At 38.5% G+C, this 7,308-nt stretch overlaps 1 long non-coding RNA gene across 1 annotated transcript; it reads left to right on the forward strand.

Annotated features, from left to right (window-relative positions):
* The first annotated feature begins 2,346 nt into the window (after nucleotides 1–2,346).
* Nucleotides 2,347–6,363, forward strand: LOC117029929 (uncharacterized). Its single transcript, XR_004424316.1, has 4 exons — nucleotides 2,347–2,431; nucleotides 3,004–3,085; nucleotides 4,961–5,110; nucleotides 6,247–6,363. It is a non-coding gene; the product is annotated as an uncharacterized LOC117029929 (long non-coding RNA).
* The last annotated feature ends 945 nt before the right edge of the window (nucleotides 6,364–7,308 follow it).

Below are 7,308 nucleotides of genomic sequence, written 5' to 3' on the forward strand. Positions count from 1 at the left end.
CCGGATGGCTCAGTTGGTTAGAGCACAAGCTCTTAACAACATTGCTGGTTCAATTCCCGCATGTGATGGTGGGCTGTGCCCCTGGCAACTAGATTGGAAAGGGCTACTGGACTTGGAGTTGAGCTGCACCCTCCACAACTAAATTGAAGGACAATGACTGGACTTGAAGCTGATGGGTCCTGGAAAAACACACTGTTCCCAATATTCCCCAATAAAATTCAAAAAAAAAAAAAGAGTAATATTAAAAACAAAAAAAGAAACCAACCCTGCCAACGCTTTGATTTCAGACTTCTGATCTTCAAAACTGTGAGAGAATAAATTTCTATTGTTTGAAGCCACAAAAAAATTTGTGGCAATTTTTTACAACAGCCCTAGGAAACTAATACAGCAATTAAGCTGGAAACCCAACTAATCAAGTCATTAGTAAATATTTTAAGTCCCCCAAACAGATTCAGAGGAGCCTATTTTAGGACATGTTTATCAGTTCCATTCAATTTGTCATCTCTAACAGCAGCTATGGAAAGTTGGTATCAACATCCACTGTCTTTGAATCTATGCCTTTTCTCTTTTTAATACTTACTGCACTCTGAATGAAGTTACAGGGGCCGCTCCAATGCAAAAAGTACCTTTGGTCATCTGGCCACTGTTCCCACTACCGTCCTGCCGCAGAATTCCCCCAAGGCAGATGCACTTAGCTTTCTCTTCTGTAGGGGACAATGGATTTGTTAAAACTATGTTGTTGTTTGTTTAAATAAAATACTATATTCCAATAAAAAAAAAATACTTACTGCACTCTTAGTTCTTGCCCTGTGTCCCGGGATGGCTCCTACTTTAAATCAGTGTGAAGAACTCTGGTGTCATACAAAGTGCACAGACATGAGAAAGCTAGATCTGAGTTCATAACCAAGCTCTGTCACTTAGAGGCTATGACACTGGGAAAATCAGCTCTCCTAACTGGACTGCTGTGTTCTCAACTGCGTACTTATTCATTATAGGGTTTGGAGCTCGAACAGGTGTGTGGCCTGCTCTCTGAAGATGAAGGAGGAATAGCATATGGTAGACAGAAGTACATTCGTATCCACTAAGCATGGTCATTCAGGGGACTTCCCAAATATTTTTCTCTACATAAGACCCCAAATCCTTTGCAAGGGAAAAAGCCCAAATAATGACCAGGATGTAAACTGGATTTCACTTGATTTAAATTCAATAAAGTAATATGTCATTTCTTACTCCCCTAAGTTTGTGGAGTAAGATTCATACCCACTGCATCATCAATAGAAAAATAAAACTGACAGCAGCTAAATTGCACACAATGAAATTACTTATTGACTAAAAATTGATGGAAAAAATACAATAAATCTCCCAGACAAAATGTAGATCTGTAAAATTTGTCCCGAAAAAGTGGACTTGATAGAGGATAGAAATAATGACCATAAAAGATAACTTATAATGATAGAAGCTGTAATTATTAAACTGTGATATGGATTTTTAAAATTGACTGATAACTCAAATCATCATTATGAAATTTATACAAAAAACTATTTTTCAGATGAAGATATAATTATAGCTCAATTTAAGTGAAAATGGATAAGTTGGAAATAGATTTAATAGGCTGTGTAGAAAAATCAAAGGTATTGAACTGACCCAGTGGCATTTGTTCTAGGAAATATTTTCTCAGTGAAAAGTAATCAATATGATATAATTCTATCTAAAAATCTGTATTGATAAACACAAGACAAAAACAACCTTAGGGTCAAAAGAGGAGGCCAAATATCCCGACTTCTCTGCTGAAGCTCTTAGAGAGAAAACAGAAATGGAAGCTGAGGCCAGGTCTTTGCTGATCTATATTTTACTAAAAACATTTCTCCGATTCTTCCACCAATTTTTCATCAATAAAAAATTTCACTGGGGGTGGTCAGTTAACTCAGTTGGTGAGAGCACAATGCTCTTAACAACAAGGTTGCTGGTTCGATCCCCACATGGGCCACAGTGAGCTACGCCCTCCACAACTAGATTGAAACAATTACTTGACTTGGAGCTGATGGGTCCTGGAAAAACACAAAAGTTTTAAAAAAAAATTCACTGTGTGCAATTTTACTGTTGTAAGTTTTATTCTTTCTGTTGATTATGGTCAGAGCCCATGTAGTAAAGGCTCCTGCCTTGGGGCCCAAGTACTTAACATTCTCTTTGTCCATTCATTGCTCCATCTGTCCACTCAGCAATTATCCACCAAACACTCTGTGCCAGGCCCTGGCAGAGGAATCAGGCCACGCCCCTGCCCTCACATGACAGTTTTACTTCTTTTTTCTAATCCCACACTTTCTCTGCTATTTCATTGGGGAAAATCTCCAGTACAATGTTGAATAAAAGTGGTGATAGTGGGTACCCTATTCTCATTCTCATCTCAGGGAAAGAGTTGTATATTTCACCAGTAAGTATGATGTTTGATGTAGGTTTTTTGTGCATGCCTTCTTTCAGATAAAGGAAGCTCCCTTCTACTCTTAGTTTGAAAAGGATTTTATCAAAAATGGGTGGTGACCTTTATCAAATGATTTTTCTACATCTCTTGAGATGATCCTGTGATTTTTTTGAACTTTATTCTTTCTGTTGGTGTGGTAAATTATATTGATTAATTTTCAAATGTCAAATCAACCTTGTATCCCTGAAATAAACAAAACTTGGTTGTATAATATTATTTATACATCTTTGGATTTGGTTTACTGATATGTTTTTAGAACATTTGCATCTTTGGCCTGTAATTTTTCTTCCTGATAATGTCCTTGTTAGATTTTCATGTCTAGGTATTGCAGATCACATAAAATGAGTTGAAAACGTCCACATTTTCTGTTCTCTGGACACAACTGAACCTGAAGTTTTCTTTGTGGGAAGATTTGTTTTTTTAATAAAAATTCAATTTCTTTAATAGAAACAGGACTACTCAGTTTTCCTATCTCTTCTTGTGTCAACTTTAATGGGCTGTTTTTTTGTTTTGTTTTTCCCTAGGAATTTGTCCATTTCGTGTGAATTTTCAAGTTTGTTGGGATATACTTATTCATAATATCCTCTCATTATCTTTTTGATGAAGGTAGGATATGGAGTGATGGCACTCTTCGTTTCTAAAGTGATACTTGTGTCTCTTCTTTTTTACCTTCACCAGTCTTGCCAGAAGTTTATTAATTTTAGCAGTCTTAGCAGAGAATTAACTTTTGATTCATTTGATCCTCTTTCATATCTTTGTTTTCTATTTTACTAACTCATCTTTATTATTTTCTTCCTTCTACTTTATTTGGATTTAATTTATGGACATTTTTCCTAACTATTTGAAGTAGATATTTAGATAATTGATTTTCAGCCATTTTTTTCTTTCTAATACATGCATTTAAAGCCATAAGTTTCACTCTAAGCATGGCTTTAGTTGCATTCTACAAGTTTTGACATGTTGTATTTTCATTGTCATTTGTTTCAAATATTTTCTAATTTCTATTGTGGTTTATTTTTTGACTCATGGATTATTTAGTAGTGTAGTGTTCAATTTCCAAGCATTTGGGGATTTTTTTAGTTTTCTTCTCATTTTTTATTACTAGCATAATCCAGTTGTGGTTATTGATCATACTCTATATGATGTCAGTTCTTTGAAATTTGGTTAAACTTACATTATATCCCAGAATACCAATAAACTTTCCATGTGCATTTTCATACTGAACTCCTGGAGGTTCTCTGAATGCAGACTTTGTTTTTTACTTTTGTCTAAACCATGTGTCACAAACTCAAACACCTACATTTGAAAGGGACAGAGACAATATAAAACGAAAAGAAGACTTTAGACTCCTAAACTTGCACAAACAGAAAATAGACTAAAAAAACTATTCAGCAGCAAACACAGGCTATCTTTCATGAAAAAGGAAGGATGACTCAGAGGGCAGAACCAAGACCCACAGAGACGTATTCCCAAGTTGGGGCTGAATCATGGAACAGCTCGATTTCAGAATCAATGTGTGCCCTGCTTGATTTTAGAATTGCTATGGACCAGTGAGTTCTGTGCGCCTCCTGTTTCCTCCCTTTTTGAATAGGGAGGTTTAGAGCGGTTATCCTAGTCCTCTCCCACTATAATATGTTCGATGAGTAGAAAGCAGATAACTTATCTTTCCTTTGCAGATGTTCAGATAAAGTAGAACTATACTTTTTGAGAATACTTAAGGAACTATTCTCAAGGAGGCTCATTTGCATTTGAACTTGACTAACATCATGAAATTCTGGATTTCAAGTTGATGCTACAATGGGATGAGACTTTTAAGCGCCTTGGGAGAGCGTGAGGGTATTTTGCATGTAAGAGAGATAAATCATCGGGGTCAAGAAGGCAGATTATGTTAGCCAGCCTCCATGATGGCCCGTAATAATTCTTACCTCCTCAAATTCACACCCCTGACAGAGTGTGACTTCTGAGATTAGGTAATAAAAAGCTTTATGGCTTCTGCCTCACTCCCTCTTGGATGACTTGCTCTGGCAGAAGCCAGCTGCCCTATCAGGAGAACAGATTCCCATTATAAGGAACTGAGACGTCCTGCCAACAACCAAGCTTCCTGTCAAGTCTTCAGATGACTGCAGCCCTGGCTGATGTCTTGACTGCTTCCTCACGTAAACCTTGAGCCAGAGTCCCCTAGTTAAGCCACTTCTAAATTCTTGACCATAGAAAATATGTGAGACAATAAATGTCTATTATTTTAAGCCACTAAGTTTTGGGATAATTTCTTATGCAGACATAGACCATTTATACTCCCACTTGGACTACTTACAGTCAAACTGTTAAAGAAGATCTGTCTATTAGGTCACATAAGATCATTGTTGTAGCACTTGAACTTGTATCATCACTAATACAAAGCTGTCTCTCTGTCTGAGACATTTCTTGAGCACCACCACACAGCCCACCGCTTTACCTGACTGTTTCCCACTCATCCTCCAGGACTTACCTCAGCGCTCTCCATCTCTGAGGAAGCCTCCTGGTCCTAGGATGGAAAGCCCTTGCGTTTTCCTCTGCAGCAGCACTGAACACTGCGCAGTGACCGACTACGTCCATATCTGCCTTCTGTAGCAGGTGATGAGCTCCTTGAAGGTAGGACCCCGGCCATAGAGCCAGGCATGGGACAGGCAGGGAGAATCACCAAGTGTTTACTGAATGATTGCATGAGTTGGGAAACAGCTTCTCACCCTTGAGGGCCTTAGTGGTTTTGGAGGGCCTCTGAGAAACGGAACTCCTGTACACATAGGATCGTCAGGGGAAGACTCAAAACACCCTGAGAGCACGCCTTTGTTAGGCTCACAACCAACTCAGAAGACAGACACCTCTCAAGGACTTTCAGGAAAGTTTCAGAGATTTGTAGTGGTAAGCAACAAAAACATGACAAAATATTCTGGCTGACTTAAGAGAGGGAATTTATTAAACGAATGTGGGAGTAAGCCCATGAAAAGATGCTCAACACCATTAGTCATGAGGGAAATGCAAATTAAAACCACAATGAGATACCACTTCAAACTCACTAGGATGGCTAATAATTAAAAAGACAGATAGTAACATGTCTTAGCCAGGATGTAGAGGATTTGGAAACCCCATACATTTTGGTAGGAACGTAAAATGGTACAGTTGCTTTGGAAAACAGTCTGGCAGATCCTCATAAAGTTAAAAATAGAATTACTGTATGAGCCAGCAATTTCACTCCGAGGTATATACCCAAGAGAAATTAAAACATGCACACACAAACATGTGTACATAAATGTTCACAACAGCACTATTCGTATTAGCCAAAGAGTGGAAACAACTCAAATGTCCATCAACTGATGAATGAATAAACAGAATGTGCTATATCCATACCGCGGAATGTTATTGGGAATAAAAAGTAATGGAGTACTGATACAAGCTGCTACAACAGAGATGCACCTCGAGAACATTATGCTGTGTGAAAGAAACTCATTAGAAAGAATACATGTTGTATAATTACACGGATATGAAATGTCCAGAGTAGGTAAATCCATAAATACAGATAGTAGATTAGTGGTTGCCTAGGGGTGAGAGGGGGTTGCGGGTTGGACTGTGTTCCCCAAAAAGATATGTTAAAATCCTAACCCCTGGTATCTATGAGTGTGACCTTATTTGGGAAAAGGGTCTTTGCAGATATAATTGAGATATAAATTAAGATAAGGTCATACTAGAGAAGGGTGCGTTCTTAATCTGACTGATGTCTTTATAAAAAGAAAAGAGACACCGACAGAGAGAAGAATGCCAGGTGAAAACACAAGACCCAAGGGAGGATGTCACGTGATGACGGAGACAGCAACTGAGTGATGTGCCTACAGGCCGAGGAACACTGAGGATTGCCTGCAACAGAAGAAGCTAAGAGAAAAGCGTAGAACAGATTCTCCTGTAGAGCCTGCAGAGAGAGCGAGGGCTACCAGCATCCTGATTTTGTCTACAACTTGAGAGAATAAATTTCTGTTGCTTTAAGCCACCCAGTTTGTGGTACTTTGTTATGGCAGCCCTAGCAAACTAATGTGGGGACTAACGGGAAATGGGGAGTGACTGCTAAAGGGTATGGGCTTTCTTTTGGCGGTGATGAAAATGTTCTACAGGGGTGGTCGGTTAGCTCAGTTAGTTACAGCATGGTGCTGTTAGCATCAAGGTTGCCGATTCGATCCCTGCATGGGCCACTGTGATTGCGCCCTCCTAAAAAAAAAAAAAAAATTTACAATTGGTTGTGATGATGGTTGCACAACTGTGTGAATATATTCAAAACCATTGAATTGTTTGTTGAGACATATCTCAATAAACCTGTTATATTAAAAAAAAATACTACTGCGGAGTTCACAGAATCAACAGGAGGCCTAGGGAGCCAGGTATAGGATCAGGAATATCACCGCAAATCGTACAAAACTGGTCTGGGGGAAACCCCACAGTTGCTTTCTCAAGCAGTAGCTACTACTGATTTTTAAAAAATTATTATTAAATGAAGCAGGTCCTCGTTTTTAAAATATCAACTTCATGTATAATTTCCATTCAGTAACCAAACCCATTCAAAGTGTATAGTTTGGTGAATTTTGACAAACGTATATATCCCGTGTAACCACCATCACAATCAAGATACAAAATATTTCCATCACTCAAAAAAGTTTCTTTGTGCCCCTTTACAGGAAACTACCCCTCCATCTCCAGCCCCAGGCATCTACTGATCTGCATCCTGTCCACTCCCTAAGCTTGCTTCTCCAACCTTTCCATCAATTCTGTAAACCATCCAACACCTTCCGATAAATTTCTTTTCT

Source organism: Rhinolophus ferrumequinum, chromosome 11, assembly GCF_004115265.2.
Source record: "Rhinolophus ferrumequinum isolate MPI-CBG mRhiFer1 chromosome 11, mRhiFer1_v1.p, whole genome shotgun sequence".
In the NCBI taxonomy this organism is placed as follows: Eukaryota; Metazoa; Chordata; class Mammalia; order Chiroptera; family Rhinolophidae; genus Rhinolophus; species Rhinolophus ferrumequinum.